Raw genomic sequence first — 23,389 nt, 5'->3', positions numbered from 1 at the left:
TCTGTTTGTGTATGGTGTAAGAGAATCGTCGAGTTTGATTCTTCTAGACATAGCTGTCCAAATTTCCCAGCACTTTTATCTATCTATTTATTTATTTAATTAAATTGATTTATTTATTTTCAGAAAAACAGTATTCATTATTTTTTTCACCACACCCAGTGCTCCATGGAATCCATGCCCTCTATATTACCCACCACCTGGTACCCCAACCTCCCACCCCACCCCCGCCACTTCAAACCCCTCAGATTGTTTTTCAGAGTCCATAGTCTCTCATGATTCACCTCCCCTTTCAATTTACCCCAACTCCCTTCTCCTCTCTAACACCCCTTGTCCTCCATGATATTTGTTATGCTCCACAAATAAGTGAAACCATATGATAATTGACTCTCTCTGCTTGACTTATTTCACTCAGCATAATCTCTTCCAGTCCCGTCCATGTTGCTACAAAAGTTGGGTATTCATCCTTTCTGATGGAGGCATAATACTCCATAGTGTATATGGACCACATCTTCCTTATCCATTCATCCGTTGAAGGGCATCTTGGTTCTTTCCATAGTTTGGCGACCATGGCCATTGCTGCAATAAACATTGGGGTACAGATGGTCATTCTTTTCAAGAAATCTGTATCTTTGGAGTAAATACCCAGGAGTGCAATTGCAGGGTCATAGGGAATTTCTATTTTTAATTTCTTGAGGAATCTCCACACTGTTCTCCAAAGAGGCTGCACCAACTTGCATTCCCACCAACAGTGTAAGAGGATTCCCCTTTCTCCACATCCTCTCCAACACATGTTGTTTCCAGTTTTGTTAAATTTGGCCATTATAACTGGTGTAAGGTGATATCTCAATGTGGTTTTAATTTGAATCTCCCTGATGGCTAGTGATGATGAACATTTTTTCATGTGTCTGATAGCCATTTGTATGTCTTGATTGGAGAAGTGTCTATTCATATCTTCTGCCCATTTTATTTATTTATTTTTTTGTGGAGACTCTCTTTTTCCACTGGCTATTTTTTTCTGCTTTGTTGAAGATTATTTGACCATAGGGTTGAGGATCCACTACAACTTTGTAGTAAAGCTTGAGATCAGGTAACATTATGCCTTCAGCTTTGTTTTTCTTTTTCAACATTTACTTAGTGATCCAGGGTCTTTTCTGGTTCCATACAAATTTTAGAGTTGTTTGTTCCAACACTTTGAAAAATGTTTGTGGAATTTTGATCGGGTTGGCCTTGAAAGTATAGATTGCTCTGGGCAGTATAGACATTTTAACAATGTTTATTACAATCCATGATCATGGAATGCTTTTCCATCTTTTTTTTTGTCTTCTTCAATTTTTTTTCCCATGAGTATTCTTTAGTTCCTTGAGTACAGATCCTTTACCTCTTTGGTTAGGTTTATTCCAAGGTATATTACAGCTTTTGGTGCTATAATAAATTAAATATATTCTCTCATTTCCCTTTCTATATTTTCATTGTTAGTGTATAAGAAAGTAACTGATTTCTATGCATTGATTTTGTACCCTGCTACATTAGTGAACTGCTATTATGAATTCTAGTAGTTTGGAGTGGAGTCTTTTGGATTTTCTATATAAAGTATCATGTCATCTGTGAAGAGAGAGAGTTTGACTTCTTCTTTGTTAATTTAAATACCATTTATTTATTTTTGTTTTCTGATTGCAGTTGCTAGGACTTCTAATACTATGCTGAACAAGTGGTGAGAGTGGACATCCCGTCATGTTCCTGATCTTAAAGGGAAGGCTGTCAGCTTTTCCTCACTGAGAATTATATTTGCTGTGGGTTTTTCGTAGATAGATTTTATGAAGTTGAGGAATGTTCCCTCTATCCCTATACTTGGAAGAGTTTTAATCAGGAACAGATGTCATATTTTGTCAAATGCTTTTTCTCCATCAATTAGAGGATCATGTGGTTCTTCTCTCTTATTTATTTGTTCTCTCATATTGATTTGCCAATGTTAAATTAACCTTGCATACCAGTGATAAATCCCAACTGGTCATAGTGGATAATCTTTTTAATGTACTGTTGGATCCTATTAGTTAGAATCTTGTTGAGAATCTTGGCATCCATATTCATCAGGGATATTGCTCTGAAATTCTCCTTTTTGATGGTGCCTTTGCCTGGTTTGGGGATTGGGGTAATGTTGGCTTCATAGAAAGAGTCTGGAAGTTTCCCTTCTGTTTCTATTTTTTTAAAAACAGCTTCAGAAGAATAGGTATTATTTCTTCTTTGAATGTCTGGTAGAATTTCCCAGGGAATCCATCAGGTCCTAGAGTATTGTTTTTTGAGATGTTTTTGATCACTGCTTCAATCTCGTTACTAGATATTGGTCTATTCAGGTTGTATATTTAGGAAGGGGTATTTCTAAAGGGTCTCAATGGAGCTGCTTTAGGGATTGCCAGAAAAATCTGGCTTAACCTGCTGGTGCTGGGGTGAACTTCCAATTGAGCTAGGTAATGCTGGCAAGATAAAGGCAAAGCTGTCATTTTCCTGTCTTCCTATCTTCCATTATCCCTCTAGTGTCTCCTATTGGAAAAATGCAGAGGTTTAAACTGACAGAGATGTATGAGTAACACAGTTTGCTGAGTTCCAGCTTTTACATCACAGAGTACAAGAGGTAGACTTGGAGTTGATAGAACATAATTGTAGATAAATTCCTATCTAAAAGTTTATTATTAATGGTTTATAAACAGAGATGTAAAATACACCTTTGTTCCTTATAATGGAAACAACACAAATGTTAATCTTCTATAATATTCATATATAAACATAACATAAAAACACAAGAATAACATAAAACTATGTCTCCATACATTCAGGATTTTTTCATAGTTCTCTGCAATTTCTTTCATGCCATGGTCATTTCTTCCATAGAGCTTCCAGAGTCGATCATTTTGAAAAGTCAAATATGACTGGAGGACAGAATACCTGAGAGATAAATGAGCACAAACTGACCTAGCAGTCAAGATTTACTTATTCTTAGTTTTAACACTTGAATATGAGACAGATATGTATAAAAACATGAATTTATTTGGAACATTTGTAAGACTGTGGAAGAAATAGGTGATTCTGGTTTCTGAACCAATTAACCAGAGGTGAAGGTATATCACAATAGTAGAAAAACATAAACAGAAGTGAGGGAAAAACGAGTTAATAACACAGTCTCTGGGTGTTCTTATATCAAGGAGGAGAATGTGATGCCAAAATAATATATTCATGAACTACAAAAATGTGAGGACATTAAAAAAATTGTTGCTATGTTTTTGCAGTTGAAACTCAGATGAAGAACTAATGATACACATTTTTATTATTATACATATTACATCTAATTTAATAATATCTTTAATTACATCAACAGATTTAGAAATTAATTAACATGGAAACACAAGTATAATAAATTATTATGATCAAATTAAAAAAAATAATCTATTGAATAGTTAACCATGTAGGCATACTTATTTAAAACTGTAATACATTTCAGTACATAATAAAGGTCTCAAGGAAATGTTATTCAATAATAATACAGAGTGCTGTTAAAATGTACTCAATTTGAAAGTATGGATAACAACATTCACTATGAACTGCTCTTAGATTTTACTAATTAGCAAGTATTTTGACAGGTATTATGCTACCAAGTGTTTTGGGACACCCTTTGCTTTATGCTTCAGAAATTCTGTTCAGCATGATGAATTTAAATAGTATCCTTAACTTGCATATTTTTTAGCCCTTAAAGTACATCTCATAAATTAAAAACAGTGGGTGTATTGTAAAATCTAATTAGTTTTCAAGCTTTTTGTCAGTTTTTTTTTTCTACTAGTAGTGAGAAAATATGCCATATATAGGATATTACTTCTCTTCAAGTTTTGGAAAGAACATTACAAAACTCCTAGTATTTAAGATGGAAAATTTTAAAAGTTCATTGACTCTTTCAAGTCATTAGGGGAACATTTATGCAGTAGAGCAGTAATTCACTGAATTTCAGGCACTGGTGGCTTAATGTAGTTAGTACAACATAATTTACACTCAGGGAGTAGTTTTTACACCTGGAAAGATCTAAACCATTGCCTACTTAATTGACATGATTTTTTAAAGAGAGATGGAGCACCCTAATATTTACATGAAAAGAAAATTGGAATTAACTTACTTCTTCAAGGTCAGAGAAAAAATTAATTATTGAAGTAAAACAAGATTTTGCTTTCTTTGCCGATGTTTCACTTATGGGAAAAAAAATCACTATTTTGGTGTGAACTTGTGTAAGTATAATTCTAAACTTTTTTTAGGTAGCACTTTCAAAATATACAGGCTTATAAAATATACAGCCCTAAAATTATACAGTACCTCTGTCAATTATACAAGGGTCAGATTATAAAGTCAGCAAGTTATGCAAATATCACAGTCTAATTACCTCTGAACAACCTCTCTGGAAGGTGCCACCAAAAAGGCATGTAGATTTCCTCTCAATAATCCAACATAGTCAGTTTTGCTATCAGAAAATATTAGCCTTCTCCTTAATGCTAAGTGAATCACTGGGCTTAATTTTAGGGACTGTGAAAAATGTGTAGCATTAAACACGACAATCATACTCAGTGTCATATAATCAACTTTGAAGATAAAGGGGAACTGCAACTGACTGAAGGTAGGGAAGGGTGATCGTAAGGAAGTTATTCTAACTGGAGTCCAAGGAGATGTGGGGCAAACAAAATGTTTCATTTTTGTCAGAGTGGCACCAAACTTGGCCATTAAAACAGAGTAGGAAATAATTGGGATTTTACACACTCTTAAAGTCTGGGTGTGTGCTACACACAGTAGAGAGTAGTTGGGAGCCACAGACACACACAGAATCCACACTCAGCAGCTATTTCCAAAAGTCTTGACAGTGAACTCAGAATTCCAGTTTAAAGAAAGGGCAGGAGACAACCATCCTCCAGTAGAACACTGAAAAAAAACCATCTACTCCTCAACTTCTTCTCTCATGTAATCATAAAGTCATAAGCTACTGTTGGAAAAATGAGAAACACTCCTATTCTAGATCACTGACAAAGATGCACTGCTGCTGAGGGAGGGGTAGAAGCAAGATCTATGTGCTCCTGAAGGAGAGGAAGGAAAGACCCCTGCCCACCACAGGTTTTTCAGCAAATAACTAGCTAGTAAGGTACTTAGCTTGTGAGAGGCATAGAAAACTCTCTTTTTAAGGCAAAAGTTCATCAGGAAGGTTAGAAGAATAAGAAGAAAACTTTGACCCACTGAGAAGCAAAAAGAACAATCAGACCAATCACCCTGTACTGATATAAATCATAAATCTATTACCACTAAGAGAGGGGAAGGACACACAATCCCACAAAGGACCTCCACAGACAGAGCCAAATGTCATGTTCATGGTTCTGAAGGATGTGCGGGAACATTAACAAAGGGCCAACCCAACACCAGGCACACAGGGGTTTCCTAGAACTGACCTGGAGAGGATAATTCAGAAAATTAGAATAGAAATTAGAAATATCTAATTAGAAAATTGGAAATATAAGAATGTGTGCTGTTGAGGGGCACCTGGGTGGCTCAGTGGGTTAAGCCGCTGCCTTCGGCTCAGGTCATGATCCCAGGGTCCTGGGATCAAGTCCCGCATCGGGCTCTCTGCTCAGCAGAGAGCCTGCTTCCTCCTCTCTCTCTCTCTCTCTGCCTGCCTCTCTGCCTACTTGTAATCTCTGTCTGTCAAATAAAATAAATAAAATCTTAAAAAAAAAATAAAAAGAATGTGTGCTGTTGAGAAGGAGACGGAGAACAGAGATAAAAGCCCTCTGGGCCTTCAGATCTCACATAAATCAGACAGTAGCAGCAGAGGTTACCCAGTATTAGACATATCAGAAATAATTTTAGCTTATATAGTCATTATTAAGATGTTAAAGGATCTAGTGAAAATGTTGCAAATAGATGTGGAAGATGGGAAGTTTCAGTGAAAAATTTTAAACTATAACAAAGGGTTAAATATGAATTCTGGATTATATATAATCTACTACTTAAAGCATATTTATAGAAGACAGCACAGATAAATAATTATTATTTCAAATGGTTTATCAATAGACTTAAAAGTTTATCGAAATCCTTAGAGTCAAAATATAGAATAAATCAATGGAGATTAATGTGTTGACAATTTTCAAACTTTAAAACAAAGGCACAAAAGAGTGCACAAACTAGGGATGCCTGGGTTGCTCAGTTGGTTAAGCATCTGCCTTCAGTTCAGGTCATGATCCCCAGATTCCTGGGATTGAGTCCCGCATCGGGCTCCCTGCTCAGCTGCTATCCTGCTTGCCCTCTGCTGTTGCTCCTTCTGCTGTGCTCTCTCTCTCTCTCTCTCTGACAAATAAATAAATAACATCTTTAAAAAATGCACAGAGGAGAACAAGAAATCCAGGAACTGTGCAGAAATATTACATATATTTGAAAACACCCAATTGGGAAGGAAAGGAAAAAAGTATAGAAGAATTATTTGAAGAAATGATGCCTATGAGGATTCCAAATTTAATACAGGACAGCAATGCACAGATAAGAGTCTCAAAGAACCCCAGACAAAAAATATTTTTTTCAAAGATCACAGTATAATCAAGCTAATGAAAACTGAATATAAGGGAAAAAATGTAAAGCAGTCAAAAGAAAAAAAAAAGGAATTTTATATACAGAGAAACAGATCTGAGAAAACAGCAAGCTTTTATGTTAAATTTTGGAAGCCAGAAGACAATGAAAGGACTTCTTTAACATATTGAAAGTAAAAATCGTGAGTCTAGAATTATATATTCATCTAAAATGTCTTTCAAAATCATGGTAAAATGTATTTTTCAAAGAATAAAAATGTGGAAACTCCATTGCTAGCAAACACATGCTGGAAAAATTTTAAACAAGTTTATTAGACAGAAGGAAAATAGAATAGATAGCAATGTGGATCTGTATAAATAAATAAAGCCAAAAAACTACATAAATAAAGAAAGCTGAAAATTTGCATAAATTATTAATAAGTATAAAAGTATTGGGCGCCTGGGTGGCTCAGTGGGTTAAGCCGCTGCCTTCCGCTCAGGTCATGATCTCAGTGTCCTGGGATCGAGTCCCGCATCGGGCTCTCTGCTCAGCAGGGAGCCTGCTTCCCTCTCTCTCTCTTTCTCTCTCTCTGCCTGCCTCTCCATCTACTTGTGATTTCTCTCTGTCAAATAAATAAATAAAATTAAAAAAAATAAGTATACAAGTATTATTTTATTTAGTTCTAATGTCTTTAAAAGATAATACACTATCAGAAACTGGATGACACAATCAGTTGAGCATCTGACTCTTGATTTGGGCTCAGGTCATGATCTCAGCATCCTGGGATAGAACCCCACATAGGACTACATGCTCAGCAGGGAGGCTGCTTGAGATTCTCTTCCCCTCTCAATTTCCTTCTCCCCCAATATCCTCACTTCTGTCTCAAATAAAAATGAACAAACCTTTATTAAATAAAAGATAATATACTTCCTAAACCAAAATAGTAGAAACATAAAATAGTTAAAGCAAAAATATTTGTAATGTAATGTGAGGGTAACAGTGTATGTGAGGATCCGAGAAATGGAAGACAGTACAATGTATTCTACTGTAAGTTAAGTGGTACACTATTTTTCTATAGACAGAGATATTACAGAACTATATTGTAAAACCTAGAGCAAATAATTGAAAAATAAATAACTTTAAATAGTGATCCCTCACTGGTGGAGATAAAATGTAACAAAACACAAATGTGCAGAAGAAGAGAAAAACAAAGAACAAGATGGTATATATAATCTCAATCATGGTAATAACTAAAATGTTAATAGACTAAATGTTGTTAAGAGGCAGAGATGGTTAGATTAGATTTCAAAAAAGACCTCGTTCCTCAAAATAAGACTTTTTAAGTGTCAAGTTATGCATAAACTAAAATGAAAACAATGGAACATAATCTCAGACAAACACCAACCAAAAGAAACTTTCAGCATCAATAATTATAGCTGAATAGACGTCAAGACATGGAATTTTATCAGGGAGACTGAGAAATGTAATATATTAATCAAATGTTCAATCTACCAAGTGTATATAACAATTCTCCTTCTTGCTTTAGGCTCATACACTGCATTACCGTGTTCACATTTCACCCCTTACCCATTTCAGCCCCCTCTTCTTTCTAACTTGCCATTTCTAATCTATGGTATTTCCTGTGTTCTATGCATATGCACACAAGGTGACAATCTAAGCAAAAATTAGTTTCATTCGAAGTTGTGTTTCTCAAACTTTTTAACCTTTTCCATGCCTATATCAGCTTTAAGATTGCACATTATTGATTAGTGGCTCATCATGGCTAAGAATTTTAATTCTAAGGAAAGTTAGAAGACATTTGTGGTTACAATAATTTTTTTTAGAAGCTATATCTTTCACTTCTAACTCATCATTACATATCAAATCCTAAATACCTGACCTTCTTAAGTGCTTTTAAATTCTTCTAGGAATTGAGAATAAATCCATCCACAATTTGATGAGTTCTTAGTCCAGATAAGTACCTTAAATATAGTCATTCAATAAATAACCATTTAGCAGTAGCTATTAAAAAAAACAACAACAACAAAACACAAACAAAAAAAACCAAACAAATGATGAATGCTGTAAAGATTATTATTTTCAAGACACTTTAAAAATGCAAGCATGCCAGAAGAGATATGATGATAACTTAAATATTACTCAGGATTTAAAGGTTATAATTGTAACTATAATTTCAAAGTAATAATAAAGTAAGCAAAATATTAAACTGGATATTAAAAGCATTACATTTACCATTCCTAATTCCATATTAGATGTAATAACAAAATTTGCTAGCCCATTAGAATTTACAACACGTCTTTACATATATTAACTCACATCAGTTAATAGAAATACTATATATTAGGATACCACTCAGTCGTTAAGCATCTGCCTTTGGCTCAGGTCATGATCCCAGAGTCCTGGGATTGAGCCCCACATCAGGCTCCCTGCTCAGTGAGAGCCCTGCTTTTCCCTCTCCCACTGCTCGTGTTCCCTCTCTCACTGTGTCTCTCTCTGTCAAATAAATAAATAAAATCTTTTTTTTTTTTTAAGGAAATGCTGTATATTGTTACATATTATTAGACTTCATTTATATTCAGAGGAAGTAAGTTTAACATATATATAATTCCTAACATCAAAAAACAAACTCTGGTGGTGTGACCATAATGCTATTCAGTTAGATATAAGACCAATTCCTCATTTTTGTATCTATGATTTGGAAGAAAAGAAAAAAAGATACAACTCTTAAAATATGGGCATGTTAAAATGTTATACTTCCTAACACTGAAAAAAATATGTCTTTATTAAGACAAAGGCAGCTGTCTGAAACATACATTATGCTCAAAGTACAAGATTGTACTTACAGAATGTTATAAAACCTTCTTCAAAAAAATTAACATTAATAAATTATTAATAGTATAAAATAAAACATTAAAAATGGACCGTAATGATTTTCTACCTATGATGTTTTTATAAGTACTATGTTAACAAATACATTAATTACCCTATATAAATAGCACTCTGCCTTGCTTTTGGAGATATCTATTTTTACATGCCTTTTTATTAATGATAGCCTTCTAGTTGCTACACACATTAACAGTAGCAATCTTTGCCTCTCTTCCATGGAATTAACCTTCATATAGGTGGTTTATCCTTTATTTCTAGGATTTCTAATTAAACATTCCAGTCCATGACCACAGCTTTTAACGATCTTATTCTTCCACCTCCTCAGCTCTTAGTGACCTCATGTTTTACCTAAGACAATCTGCTTCAATTATTCCTGCTTATCAGAATCCAAAACCACCTCTTCTGTTATGCTCTGAAAATAACGGACTCTCCTCATTGTAAAACCACTCAGAACATCATTCTTCACATTCTTCCATTTATCAACTACTTTCCAATTCCTAACTCATTGCATCCCAGCTTCTGTTCTACCACATTATTGAAATTAATTTTCTCAGGGTACTCATTTATTTTATAATTATCTCTGCATTGTTCGTGTCTCAAGGCATTGTGAAAAAAATCCAGACAAATGGAATGTGTTCATGAATATGGATCTAAACAGTGGAGTTACATGAAAGATGGATAATTTTTCATTTAAAAAGAAGCTCATTTAAAATGTTGTTCCAAATGAGAAACTATATGTTTTAAATTACTAGAGAATGGGTCTTAATATTTTTTCTGTTGTTTATAATGAAAAAAAAAAAAAAAGGATGGCAGTGAAGATTCAATAACCATTGTTTGAGTTGACTCAAGATCTCAAAATACACCAAGAATAAAGAATGATCAAATGTGTGAAATTCAATTAAAAGGTTTTAGATAATATATTAACTTAAATAAATACAAACATATTTAGAGATGGTTTAAGTTGGCCAAATTTTACTTAGAGAAAGCTATGCCAACAGCGGAACTAAGGGCAAGTGCAAGCTTTTTCTGTAAATGTGCAAATATACATAATATATACCAAGTAGGTTAAAGAATAAGATGTTCCAACAGAATGCAAGATAAATAACAATTTTTAGCTATGACTTTAACTGGAAACGTGGTCACCAAATTTGGTTGTATGTACATCTTTATGTGTGAAAAAGGCAATAAATCCACTGTACTGGCAGGAAAAACACATTTCAGTTTCTATTTTTTTGCTGCATGGGAATTAAAAAAAAAAGTAAGTCCAGCTTATTAGCTAAACATGATATCTAAACGTATATGTCCACGTATGCATTAGTATTTGATGTCTATATCTGCTTATCATCTGTCTTTCCCTAGTAATAACTTTAGGGTTATTACTGAATAATAGCCCTGAATGACAGAGTCTGTTAAGTGTCCAACTCTTGGTTTTGGCTCAAGTCATGATCTTAGGGTCCTGGGATCAGGTCCTAGATCCAACTCCACACTCAGCCCAGAGATTTTCTCTCCCTCTTCCTCTTCCACCCTAACTTATACTGTTAATTTCTCTAAAATAAATAAATTCATTAAAAATAATTTTAGGGGCACCTGGGTGACTCAGTAGGTTAAGCGCCTGTCTTAGGCCCAGGTGAGGATCCCAGGGTCCTGGGATCAAGCCCCAAGGTGGGTTCATTGCTCATTGGAGAGCCTGATTCTTCCTCTCCCTCTTGCATGCCCCTCTGTCTACCACTCTGCCTACTTGTGTTCTTTCTCTATATCAAATAAATAAAATCTTAAAAAAAAAACAACTTTAATTCTTTAGTGATAAGGATTGTCATTATCATTCTTATCTATTTGTTCTTAGATTTCAGAGTTTTCCAAAGAATTAGTTTACTTGTAAGTAGGCACATGAATATATATTGTTCTTACATAAATTTAAAAGGGTTATTTGAAGAAATAATGACCAAGAACACTAAGAATGAAAACACAACAAATAACAAGCAAACAAAGAGGTGAGTTTCTACACTTATATGTATATTCTCTGTCAGCTCATGACACGAGAGAAATAGTGGCTACATTAACAAAAAAGCAATAGAGGTTTAATATTGGAACAAAGACCATTACATATTTTAAATATTTTAGTGTTATTATTATTATTATTATTTTTTTTTTTTTAGCTAGAGAGAGTGAGTCTGTACACGTAGGGTGAGGAAAAGACAGAGGGAGGGGGAGAGAGAGAAAATTGTAAGCAGGCCCCATTCCCAGCACAGAGAACATAGGGCTAAATCTCACAACCCTGAGATCATTATCTGAGACAAAATCAGGAATTGGTTACCTAACCGACTGAGCCACCCAGGTACCCCTGGAAGAAATACTTTAAAAACTCACCTTCTGAATAGTGAGAAAGTCTTAATTATTGTATATTAGCTTAGTATGGAAATCCCATTAATATGTATTCTTATTATTTGTTTTATAAGATACATTTCATTTTAGCAGAGTAGTACAGGCATATGATTTATAGTACAAGTGTTTCACATGTGTTTCTAATGCTAAAGACATTTTACTGATTATTGATATAAAAATTGGGGGAATTTTTTAAAAGATTATTTTTACTGTTGACAACTGTACAGGAATTTTTTTTTTAAAATCCAAAGATGGTAGATGAGAAGGTTTAACCTGGTTCTTCATTGCTGAAAGAAACCATTTGAAACTGATAACTAGCACAATTACAGATCTGGTTAGCAGATCTGATTAGCAAAAGATATATAAATATATAATGGATATTTCATGGAACAGTAAAGAATTTTTAAATAATTTAATTGAAATTGAATGTCTATTGTTTTAAATTTATAGCCTGGCATTTAGAATGCACATTGAAATGAAGGATGGACAATTCATCAATATTGCTTCTGTCTATAAGAAGAGATTTAAATTGAATCCTCTGAATTACAGAGCAGTGTCTCACATATTAAGCAAACTGCTATAATCCATAATTGAGGGTAGAGTCATGAAGTCAAAGGAAGCATTCATTAAAAGACAAGGAAATTGTCTTATTGAGAGAAAATCACTTTTGGTATTTCAATAAGCTCATAGATTTGTTAGCAAAAATTAAAGCATAGCAGGACAATTCTTATCCAATATCCACTCCTATCTTTGTATTTTTATTGGGGTAGCAGTGTGCCCAGCTAAATAATAATTTACCAAAGTTATTTGCAGTTAACAATGGCTATTCTGTTTAACCAATGAAGTGTAAGTGGAATATTGCCAAGTAACTGGGGAAAACATTTGTAAGATAACTTGGGGTTGAGACAACACCAGTGATTCTGAATTAAGGTCAGAATAAAAAAATATTTACGATAATCATATTTCATAAAAGGCTGTAGATGTATCTGGTACAGTTCTTATGTTATTTTTTATCTGTCTTTTCTTGAAAAAGATATGTACAGATTTAGCATACTTCAGTATATTAACAAGACAACACTAATGAAGAAGAAAGTCCATATTTTAAGATTGGCAGAATGGAAAGACAGAAAGAATTTGGTTTGTTAAAGAGATTTTTGACAGCATCCAGTTCCAGCCTCCATATACCTATGCTGTGATGTAAGATATAAAGTAAATCCCTTACCTGTTTGGTCCACTAAAAGCTAGTTTCCATTACTTGCAACTGGTTATATTCACAATATGTAATACAAGTTGGTATCATAGACATTGCATGGAAAGTATTTACATATTCAAAGAATATTCAATTTGATTCTAACTCTCTAATTTCTACATTCCTACACAGTACATGTTCTAGTTACAGTGAATCATCTTTACTCTTCTCATTAATGTCTTCTCTATCACTTACAGTCTAGAAAAATGTCATATTCAGTATAAATCTGTTCTTGATAATTTCTCCAAAGACACAAACAGCATTTTTCTTGGTTGATCATTTTTGATGTTGTTATTATTTAATGTTTATCACATTACATCCTAACTTGGTCTTCTCTTCTGAAATTCCTGAAAGATAATGCTTTATATGGTAAATACATTATATTTGCATATAATTTTGTTAATGGCTCATAGTAGTCAGTTGTAAGAAAATGTTAAATAAATTAAAGAATGGCACTTCCATAATCCTTTTTCCAGAGAGTTTTAAGTTATTTTTTTTAACTCTGAATGTGTTTAACTGAAAGAAAAAATTAGAAAAGTGTCCAGAAAAAAAAAAAAAGAGATCAAAAGAACAACAACAACAACAAAGTTGATTGCTTAAAGGATTCTATATACTCTAAAAATTTTGGCTGGCAAAGAGTTGCAAAGCAATAGTATGACAGACATTTTTATCTGAGCTTTACAAATATTAACTTATCTAATGTTTGTAATATTCTTGTGATGTGTGCGCGAGTTTCACCAATTTTCAGAAGAATGAGAAAGGGGATACATAATTTTATATGTGGTGCTTTATCAGCATGAGTCCACATACAAAAAATACTAAATCAATATGTAATTTGCCCAGTTCCTTGCTTGATTAGCTGACTATGAATAGACTCTGATGGAATTTCCTAATGAAGCTGAGGTATCAAACACAACCTATTTTATTTTATTGTTAAAAAATTTTTCTGACAGAATCTTTTTTTTTTTAAAGATTTTATTTGTTTATTTGACAGAGAGGAAGATCACAAGTAGGCATAAAGGCAGGCAGAGAGAGAGGGGGCAGCAGGCTCCCCGCTGAGCAGAGAGCCCATGCGGGGTTGGTCCCAGGACCCTGAGATCATGACCCGAGCTGAAGGCAGAGGCTTAACCCACTGAGCCACCCAGGCACCTTCTGACAGAATCTTTTAAAACAAAACAAATATAAAACACATTCCAACTCTGAAACCTGCCAGCATGCCTTGCTTTATCACAAGATGCATGCTAGACCATAAGACTAAGCAGCAGAGTCTTCAGGAACATTTGGTTGGGAGAAACAGAAAAATCAGATTTTATTTAAGCCTGGGCAAGCCCCAAAGCTAAGATACATTCTCGAATACTAGAGCAGACCTCATCTTTTCAGATCCTCGGAGGTCTTCTAATTCACAACATTCACACTAGAGTCTTCATATTCTTTGTCAGTGTCAGGCTGCTGTCATTCTGATGCCTTCTGAAGTTTCCACTAGGCCCATGGGGAGATGACAACTTCACATTAGCAAAGTGGGCAGTGTTTGGGATACCCAAACGCCTCATGCCATGAGTGTTGTTGGAAGGCATCCTAACCTCAGTAGGTATACTTCCCACAAATCTCACTGTTGTAGTTTAGACCATGAAGCTTATATCTGTAGAGTAGGGAATGGGTTTGCCATCCCAGTCAAGGGGCAGGTTTTGGGGGTTGTAAGTGATCTCATACTCCTCATCTTCACCTTCACTCACACTTATCTGCTTGTGCCTCTCTACTTTTCTACTTCTCACTATTCCCTTATCCTGGCCCCCTTGTTTTGTGCATTTTTATGAGGAAGATGATGCTCTTCCCCAAGAATCTCTACGTATTCATAGATATAGGCGTCTAGGAAGGCAAGGTCCTTATTCCTCTCAGTGTCTCATTTGACTTTTGGTGGGATTTTTGGTAAGCAGCAAGGCGTCAGGTGACTCCAGGGACTTTCCTTTGGTGTTGAATAGCCTCTGGGCTCACTCTTCTAGGGTCGCACCATACTTCATACCTTAAGCTAAGAGAGCAGATTTTAATCTGTACAGACTAAATGATGCCAACTCTTCCCAAGGAAAGAATGCAGACATGTCAAAATGGAGTCCAGCATGAGTCAGGGCACTGCTTGTCTTTTTGGCCATCCGGGAAAGACACCATTCTCCCACTTCTCAAGCTCATTACAAATCTTCCTAAAAATCCATTCCAATATTGGAGCAGCTTCACTCAATCTATGTAATCTTGAAGGTGGTCAAGAAACATCTCTAGGCATCTCATATTTGATGTTATTCCTCTCTCTAGGAATGTCAAATAATTCATCAAAAATGGACAAGTATATGATATAATCAAGCCTCTTCCAAGACCTTCAGGTTAATATATTTGAGGTTAACAGTCATGGATAACAAGGTAATGACCATATCTCTCTTCATCTGTGAACTCCACCAAGTTCCATGCCTGTTCACTTGGATTCTCTCAAACCTTCAGAAGGTCCTCAAATTCCACCGACATTGGCAGACAGATCTCATTTGGGTTCCAGTGGAATTCCTTTATTTGCTTTAGTCTACTATAAAATTTGGGTCTTGAATGACATTGAGTTCTTCCTTCCTTAACCCACTATTATCATCATCATACAAATCATACAAATCCCAAATCCCACAGGTTTTTACTGATTTCCATGTAGCTCTCTTGCATGGCCCATAAGCAGTGGTCAGAATTGATCTGCTACCAAAGCATGGACTTCTTAGCCTCTCTTTGGCCATGATGTCTATAAGTCATTCCTTCTCATGATACTGATGTTGCTGCTCTGGAGCTGCTTCCATTTGCCCTCTGCCTTTACACCTCAGTTCAGACCACTGGGATGGCCACAAATGACTTCAAACATTGTCTATTTTAATGCAAAGAAATGGATGAAATGGTTTAGAGATATAGGAATGTTAGAGGGGATTTATCATGTACCTTTTCATATATCTTTAAATATCTCCTCACAGATGCCATGGATCATGCTATTGAAAAACTCGATGAGGAAAGCACTAGCATTGAGATTTCTACCTACTGAAGGCTAGAAATAAGGCAGAAGATGCTACCATTGATATTCATTCCTTGAATTTATTAGAATTAGTATACTATGAGACTGCAAGAAGCCAAATAGTTATAATTGCCAGAGATAAATTAGGTCTCAGGTTTAAAAAAAGATTTGTGGTTGTGGATAAGTGATACTTAGGTATCAATAACTAAAATAATTAGATAATGCAATTAGAGATTACTTGACTTATACAGCTGAAACTAGAAGTCTTTCAAACAGACATATCTTTGTTTGCCATAAAAATTAACGGTCCATTCTGTGATTCCCAAACATGACTAAGCTCACAGATTCATCACTTCCTAAGGGAAGGTTATACCATCTCCAGAAGATTTTCCAATCACACTACAAATATATATACCATAAGTCTCATTCCTAACCTTTCCTAAAAGGACCAAGACTCTTTAACTGGGAAACCAGACCCCAGGGAAAGAGAAATAAACCAGTATTAGAACTTTTGGACATTTCTCTAAACTGATAGTTTTTCCTCAAATACAGAGTGCCACTCAGGTCTGCTGGTTAAGCTTAGGGGTCATGGAGATCAGTTAGTAAGTATAATTTATCCCAAGAATGTCTTACAGTGAGCTCAGGGCATATAAATTCATCTTACATATAAATCTACAGTCAGTGAATACAGGTTTAGACCAGATACACTTAAAAACTGTCAGAATCATCCAATTTGATACAAAAACTTTGAAGGAAATTTATTATGGAAGAAAAGGCCAAGTACATAGGCCAAGTGTCAGGGAGTACCAACTACATTCCAGAATTTAAACTAAAAGCAATACTGCATCCATAACTGAAGAATAAAGCTCAGTACAACCACTAAAAATTGAAAATATTCTTACCAGAGTTCCTTTTAAGTTGCTTATTTGGCCTTTACAGAACAAAATTGTGTGTGTGTGTGTGTGTGTGTGTGTGTGTGTGTAGATACACACTTTGCTCTAAAAAAAACCCACAAAAAACAAAAAACTTTTTTTTTTCATTTTAAAATGATAAAATAATGTTTTTAGAACACTTCATGTAAAATGGAATACACAAAAATTTTATTTTAAAACTACTTTTAGGACTCTCTTTCCAAGAAGCCAACCAAAAAAAAAAATTATCAAGGTTTCAAAAATAAAAATGTATTCCTAAAAAACAGTTTTTGTAAAAAAATAGGGTAAGGATAATTTATAAAAATGGTACAACACAGAATGATTTAGAGGTAAGAATTTAGTATAAATCTTAGGATTCCAAATGGAACATGGATTTTGTTTTAAGTGAATATTGTGTTTTACATTAAATACAAAAGACATATTCTATTCTCCTTATCGGAAATAATGGAAGTTTAATGGAAAAAGCAGTACAATTTAAAAATCTTTGGCTAAATAACAAATATTATATATATTGAACAAATAGTTTGAAACATATTTAAGGTGATTTTAGCATTCTCACTGTCTATATCATGCACAGAGAATAAGTTGGAAAGAAATATATTTTGAACAGAAAAAAAGTGTTAGTACTATGCAGAAACATAATCAATCATGGAATAAGATCTAATATAAGCAATAGATATTCATGCTATCATTATGAGAAGTAGCCTAAGAAATTCATTATTCTTAACCTTCAATCATAGGTTTACCATATGCACCCAAGGGAAAACAACTTTTTGATGCATTTTATAAAAACATAATTATAATTTCAAAATCAAGCATGAAAAAATATTGCAAGGGTGTACCTGTGCTATATCATACAACATAAGCTCTATGGAGCCAGGATGTGGGCCTTGTTATTCTTTTAATCTCTTATATTCTCTAAAAGAGTACTTTGCAGAACTTTTCAAAACCAATGTCCTACAATAAAATCTGATTAGATTATTCTGTCATTATTCTTCTGTGTCCTGTAATAACATTCCCTCATTTTCCTCATGTTTGTGCTGAGGTATGATGTGTTTTAAAATTTACATACTATTGAATAAATATTTCAGTTTGGAAAACTTTATTTCCTCTGATGCTTTTTTAAGAACTAGAACATCTGGGATATGCCCTGTTGAATCAATTCTCATGTATTCATTTCTTTATATTATTGGCTATACATCTGTTATACTGTCTTCATGGGTTAAATTGTTTCCCCTTATAATTCATTAAAGTCCTAACCTTCAGTAGCATAAAATATGACCAACTTATAAATCTCTAAGATCTTTACGTAAGTAATCAAGTGAAAATGAGGTCATTAGGTTAGACCCTCATCCAAAATAACTGATCATCTTATAAAAAGAGGAAATTTGGATACTGAAGAGCACACAGGAAGATATCATATGAGGTTGAAGGTTGAAAGGGTGTTCCTCTGCAAGTCAAGAATGGTGAAAGATTGCCAGTGACCTATCAGAAAATAGAGAAATAGAAATAGAAATAGAGAAAATAGAGAAGGGACATAAAATAGATTCTGCATCACAGCTTTCAGAAGGAACCAATCCTACCTATACCTGGATCTCAGATTTTTAGCTTCTAGAACAGTGAGAAAATAAATTTCTGGTTATTAGGACACCAAGTTTGTTATAGCAGCCCTAGCAAACTATGTACAAAAATCTTTAGAAGATAAAGGCCAACTTTTATTCATTAAGTTCTAGAGACAATGGCAAAATTTCTCTTAGAACAAAAAATGGAAGGGCATGTTCCAGAATTACAAGTAGGAAAAAAGGATGTAAAGCAAAAGAAAAAACACTGAAAAAAAGGAGGATATAACATTAAGTCCCTGGTAGAGTTATAGCAGAGAATGTCTAATTTGTATGGAATAGAGTTCTGCTATGATAGGGAAGCATGAATCATGATACTGGAATCAGGATAAATCTGCATGCTTTATTCATGTTAAAACCAGGAAATGAACAGCTACCAGGAAATTTTAAGGGCTAGAAACATTCAGATTTCCATCAGAGCAGAAAGACTTAATTAAACATGTGGGTATTTAGTATAAACTTCAAAAGGTATGTTAGTTGGTAGTAAAATTAAAAGGTCTTAGAGTAAAATATATTCTACTCTAGAATAAAATATATTCTACTCTAAGTAACATAACATAGCAAATAAAATAAAATAATATCCACCTATAAACAAACTTTGAAAGAGTACAACCGAGCCAAAAATTAAGAAAAAATGACAACAAAACAAAAATCAGTACTCTAAAGAAAGACAACTAAATTCAATCTGGTGAGTATAAGCTTAACCATGATGCTTATTAATTTGAATACAAAAAGTGAAGCACATTATTTAGAATGCAGAAATTGTGAGACTGTAGAAAAGAATAATATTCACTTACATGCAAAATTAAAATGATAGAAAAGGTTATACCATGCAGACACTGATTATACAAAATCAAGAATGGCTATATTAATATAAATCAAATTAGAATTCATAACAAAAAGTGTTATAAAGGACATAAAGGGATATTTCACAATAACAAAGAGGTCAATTAATAAAAGTAGTGTAGGAGCGCCTGGATGGCTCAGTGGATTAAAGCCTCTGCCTTTGATTCAGGTCATGGTCCCAAGGTCCTGCGATCAAACCCCGCATTGGGCTCTCTGCTCAGCAGGAAACCTGCTTCCCCCTCTCTCTTTTTCTGCCTGCCTCTCTGCCTACTTGTGATCTCTGTCAAATAAATAAAATCTTTTAAAAATTAAAAAAATAAAATAAATAAAAGTAGTGTACAATACCAAATATATATGCTTTTAATAATAGAGTTTGAAAATACAAGAAGCTACAATTGAAAGAAGAATAGAAAAAATAAAAATATTTTCAGAGACTTCTACAATTCTCTCTCAGAAACTGACAAAATGTTTAGAAGACAAAAACACTATAAGACTTTTTTTTTTTTTTTATAAACATATATTTTTATCCCCAGGGGTACAGGTCTGTGTCAACATGATCTTATTGACATAGACAGAGCAATAGCAGAATAACATTCTTTTTTTTTTAATTAAATTAATTATTTTATTTTTTTTATTTTTTTATAAACATGTATTTTTATCCCCAGGGGTACAGGTCTGTGAATTGCCAGGTTTACACACTTCGCAGCACAGAATAACATTCTTTTTAATTGCACCTGTGAATTGACCATGATAAACCACACATTTTTTCATAATATATAAAATGATTAAATTATGTATAGACCATTCTCTGAGCAAAAGAGATTATATTAAAGTCCATAAAAAAGTAGTATCTGGAAAACACCTAAGTTTTGTAAATTAACATAACCTAACATTATTTTTTTTCATCATGATAATTGTACTCTTTAATCCCCATCCCCTCTCCCCCTCTCCCCCCATTCACCTGCTCTCTGGTTAACCATTGATTTGTTCTCTATAGTTAAGAGTCTGCTTCTTGGTTTCTTTCTCTCTCTCTCTTTCTCTTTTTCCCTTTACTCATTTGTTCTGTTTTTTAAATTCCACATATGAATGAGATCATAAGGTATTTGTCTTTTTCTGACTGGCTTATTTCACTTAGCAATATACTCTCTAGCTCCTCCCATGTTGTTGCACATGGTGAGATTTCATTCTTTTCTATGGCTGAATGATATTCCATTGTACATATGTACCACATCTTCTTTATCCCTCCCATGGATGAGTCTAAGTGATGGACATTTGGACTGCTTCCATAATTTGGTTATTATAAATAATGATGCTATAAACATAGGAGTGCATGTATATCTGAATTACTGTTTTTTTTTGTTTGTTTGTTTTTTGTTTTGTTTTGTTTTTTTAATGTCTGGGTTGCATACCCAATAGTGTAATTCCTGAATCAGGAACTTCCATACTGTTTTCCATAGTGGCTGCACCAACTTATATTCCCACTCACAGTATAAGAAGGTTCCTTTTTATCCACATCCTTACCAACACTCCCTATTTCTTGCATTTTTTTCTCACAGGTGTTAGGTGAATATCTTGTAGTTTTGATTTGCATTTCCCTGATGATCAGTGTTGTTGAGCATCTTTTCATGTGTCTGTTGGCCATCTGTATGTCTTCTTTGGAGCAACATCTGTTCATATGTTCTGCCCATTTTTATTTGTTTTATTTTATTTAATCTCAATCAATTAACAAATAGTATATTGTTAGTTTCAGAAGCAGTTTAGTGATTCATCAGTGCTCATTAAACTAATGTGCTTATTACACAGTGCTCAATACATCAAGTGCCCTCTTAATGTCTATCACCTAGTTACACCTTTCCTCTACTCTCTTCCTCTCTACCAACCCTGTTTGTTTTCTATAGTTAACAGTGTTTTACAATTTGTCTCAGTCCCTGCTTTATTTTTCCCTACCTTGCCTTATGATCCTTTTTTTGTTTCCTAAACTTTACATATGAGTGAAATCATATAATTCTCTTTCTCTGACTTACTTCAATGAACATCTGAACTCTTTTCTTATTTTGGCTATTGTGTACATTGCTGTTATAAACTTTGGGGTATAGTTGCCCCTTCAAATCACCATGTTTGTATTCTGCCCATTTTTAATTGTATTATTTATTTTTTCAAGCATTGGGTTGTATTGATTCTTTATATATTTTGGATTCTAAGCCTTTACCTGATATGTCATTTGAAAATATATTTTCCCATTACATAGGATGCCTTTTAGTTTTATTGATTCTTTCCTTCACTATGTAGAAGCTTTAGTCCCAATAGTTTAGTTTTACTCCCCCCCCCCCACTTATTTCCAAAGACGTATTAGTAACTGGTTGCTACAGCTAAGGTCAAAGAAGCTGCAGCTTATCTTATATTAAGGATTTAATCCATTTGTAATTTATTTTTGTGTCTGGTGAAAGAAAGTGGTCCAGTTTCATTCTTTTCAGTGTTGCTGTCCAGTTTTCCTAACACCATTTGTTGAAAGCACTGTCTTTTTTCACTGGATATTCTTCCTGTTTCTGGATATTCTTCCTTGTTTCTTCAAAGATTAGTTGACCATATAGTTGTGGATCCATTTTGGGGTTTTCTGTTATATTCCATTGATCTAAGTGTCTATTTTTATGACAGTACCATACTGTTTTAATTACTATTGCTTTGTAATATAACTTGAAATCTGAAATTGTGATACTTCCAGTTTTGTTTTTCATTTTTTTAAAGAGTTATTTATTCATTTGAGAGAAGGGAGGAAGGGGTAGAAGGAAAGGGAGAAAGAATCTCAAGAAGAACCCAATAAACATGGAACTGGATGTGGAGTTCAGTCTCATGACCCTGAGATCACAACCTGAGTGGAAATCAAGCATCAGGTCCTTAACCAACCGAGTCACCCAGGGACCCCTTATTTTCCTTTTCAAGATTTCTCTGACTATCCAAGGTCTTTTGCTCCCATATAAATTTAAGAATTGTTTGCTCTAGTTCTGTGAAAAATGCTGTTGCTTTTTGATAAGGATTGCATTGCATCTATAGATTGCTTTGAGTAGTATAAACATGTTAAGAATATCTAATCTTCTAACCTATGGGGATAGAATGTCTTTCCACTTCTTTACATCACCTTGAATTTTTTCCATGAGTGTTTTATTGTTTTCAGAAGATGAAGAGGAACATTACAAATGTTTGTCAATGAGTACAACTTCAATAAAGTGGTTAAATTTTTTGAAATACAGAAAATATTCAAATTGACATAAGAAGTAGAAATCCAAAAAAACATCTATATTGATTAAAGATATTAAAGTGTTACATCTAAACAAATAAAAGAGCTTGTGTTAGATTACAAAAGAAAACTTCCTGTATGTGGGAGTATTATGGAATGATCATTTGAGGAAGTAACCTTAATGATGAGGAAGGAAAAAAAGAATAGAGAGAAAAGTAGGTTATATAAGTATAATATTATGGACCTTCATGCCTTTTTTCAAGTCATCTTCCTATTAAAGATCATCCTTGTTGATATCCTATCTGATAATATTTTAGTCCCTGAACCCCTACAGTTTGAAATTTCCTAATAATCATTCTTAGCTGATTTGTTTTTCTCCTTTATCTACCAGTCCTTATTATTATTATTTTTTAATCTGTCTTTGCTACTGGAACGTAAACTTCATGAAGGCAGGTTTTTAGAACTGCTTTATTTACTGCCATCTTCTCAGTACTTAGAATAGTTGTTAGCACTTAAAAAAAAGCTCTCAATAATATTTTTAATGAGGGTAGGAGTCAAGATGGCAGAGAAGTAGCGGGCTGAGATGACATCAAGTAGCAGGAGATCAGCTAGATA

The 23,389-nt window shown here is 33.9% G+C and overlaps 1 pseudogene; it reads right to left on the bottom strand.

Annotated features, from left to right (window-relative positions):
* Positions 1-14,470: 14,470 nt before the first annotated feature.
* LOC132013774 (splicing factor 3A subunit 3-like) lies at positions 14,471-15,936 on the bottom strand (annotated as a pseudogene).
* Positions 15,937-23,389: the final 7,453 nt, after the last annotated feature.

This window comes from Mustela nigripes, chromosome 1 (genome assembly GCF_022355385.1).
Source record: "Mustela nigripes isolate SB6536 chromosome 1, MUSNIG.SB6536, whole genome shotgun sequence".
NCBI classification, from domain to species: Eukaryota; Metazoa; Chordata; class Mammalia; order Carnivora; family Mustelidae; genus Mustela; species Mustela nigripes.
This window is presented reverse-complemented; position numbering and strand designations above follow the sequence as displayed.